This window comes from Chrysochloris asiatica, unplaced genomic scaffold, assembly GCF_000296735.1.
Source record: "Chrysochloris asiatica unplaced genomic scaffold, ChrAsi1.0 scaffold00117, whole genome shotgun sequence".
In the NCBI taxonomy this organism is placed as follows: Eukaryota; Metazoa; Chordata; class Mammalia; order Afrosoricida; family Chrysochloridae; genus Chrysochloris; species Chrysochloris asiatica.
In genome coordinates this window covers 1,577,577-1,579,796 of record NW_006408635.1, presented here as the reverse complement: position 1 = coordinate 1,579,796, position 2,220 = coordinate 1,577,577, and the positions used below count along the sequence as shown (strand labels likewise).

Genomic DNA, 2,220 nt, shown 5'->3' with positions numbered 1-2,220 from the left:
CTATCTATGTTGAAGACTATTTGTAGTCTGTAGAAGCTAAAAATCATTAATGACAAAGAATATTTATTTTTATCTTTAAATGTTAAATTTTGGTGCCTATTTCAGTTAATTTTAAAAAGTATTCTTAAATTATGCTGAATTTTCACTGCTCACCTTTCCTTTGCCATCCTTATCATTGTTGTTGTATTTGAGCCCATTGCTGCTACCACAGTGTCAGTCTAGCTCACTGGACTTCTTCCCTGCATTTTGCCAAGCATGATGTTCTTCTCGAGGGACTGGTCCCTCCTGATAACGTGTCCTAAGTATGAGAGACAAAGTCTGGCCCTCCTGGATTCTAAGAAGCATTCCAGCACACATTTGTTTGTTTTTCTGACAGTCCATGATACTGTTAATATTCTTCTCCAGCACCATAATTCAAATATATCAATTCTTCCATGATCTTTCTTATTCATTAGCCCAATTTCACATGCATATGAAGCAATTGAGAAGATCATTTGCTTGGGCCAGGCACCCCTTAGACCTCAAACTGGTATAACTGCAAATAGAAGTCTTTTGCAGCAGATTTGCAAAATGCAGTCTGTCATTTGATTGCTTGACTGCAGCTTCCATGAGTCTCGATTGTGGATCCAAGCAAAATGAAGTCTTTGACAACTGAAGTCTTTTCTCCATTTATCATGATGTTATTTATTGGACCAGTTGAGAGGATGTTTCTTTTCTTTGCTTTGAGGTACAAGCCATACTGAAGGCTGTGGTCTTTGATATTTGTCAGTAAGTAATTTAGTAAGTAATTTTCACTTCTAGCAAGTAAGGTTGTATTGTCTGCATATCGTAGGTTATTAATGTCTTCCTCCAATCCTAATGTCATGTTCTTCTTCATATAATCCAGCTTCTCCAATTCAATCCTAGTTCACACCTTTCCTGATTTTTAAATTATCCAGTATCCCTTTTTCTGTTAAAACAACTGCCTCACAGTCTATGTAAAGGTTCCTCATGAGCACAATAAAGTATTCTGGAATGCCCATTTTTCATAGAATTAGCCATAGCTTGTTATAATTCACACAGTTGAAAGCATTTGCGTAATCAATAAAGTACAAGTTTACATCTTTTTGGTACTCTCTCCTTTCAGCCAAGATCCATCTGACATCAGCAATGATATCTCCAGCTTGAGTTTCTGGAAGTCCTGGTTGATGTATTGTTGTGACTGGTTTTGAATGTTGCTAAGCAGAATTTTATTTGTATGTGATATAAATGATATTGTTTGATGAGTTCCACATTTTAGTGGATCACCTTTCTTTGGAATGGGTACAAATAGGCATCTCTTCCAATTGGTTGTCCAGATTTCTTGGTGTAGATGAGTGAGCCCTTCAGTGCTGTTTCAATATGTTGAAAGATTTCAATTTGTATCCCATCAGCTCCTGGAGGCTTATTTACGGCCAGTGCCTTCGGGGCAGCTTGGACTTCTTCCTTCAGTATCATCGGTTTTTGATCATATGCTTCCTCTTGAAATGATTGAACATTAGCCATTTATTTTTGGTACAGTAACTGTGTATTCCTTCCATTTTCTTTGGAAAATGCTTTCTACATTGTTCAATATTTTGCCCGTAGAATACTTTAGTTTTGCAAGTCAAGGTTTCAGTCTTTTCTTCAGCTCTTTTAGCTTGTCAAATGCTGAATATGTTCTTCCCTTTTAGTTTCCTAACTTCAGAACTTTCCCCATTTCATTATAATACTTGACTTTGTCATTTCCAACTTCCTTGTGAAATTTTCTGTTAAATTCTTTTACTTCTTCATTTCTTCCATTCACTTTAGCTTCTCTACACTTATGAGCAAGTTTCAAAGTCTCTTTGGACCACATTTTGGTCTTTTATTTGTTTCCTGTGTTTAATGACCTTTTGCTTTCTTTCTGCCTGATATTCTTGATTTCATCACACAACTTCTCTGGTCTCCGTTCATTACTGTTCAGGGCATCAATCTGTTCTTCTGATGATCTCCAAATTTATGTAGGATATGTTCAAGGTCATGTTTTGGCTCTTGTGGAGTTGTTTTAATTTTTTTGCAAATTTAGCCTGAACTTGCATATGAACAGTTGGTGATTTGTTCCACAAAGGGTCTCTGGTCTTTCTTTGGTGCTGATATTGAATATTTCCACCATCATTTTCCACAGATGTAGTCCATTTGATTCCTGTATATTCCATTTGGTGAAGTCTATGTGGAGAGCTG

The 2,220-nt window shown here is 36.4% G+C and overlaps 1 protein-coding gene across 1 annotated transcript in view; it reads left to right on the top strand.

Moving 5' to 3' along the window:
* IPCEF1 (interaction protein for cytohesin exchange factors 1) overlaps window positions 1–2,220 on the top strand; it is a 162,876-nt gene that overhangs the window by 45,429 nt on the left and 115,227 nt on the right. The window lies entirely within an intron of this gene.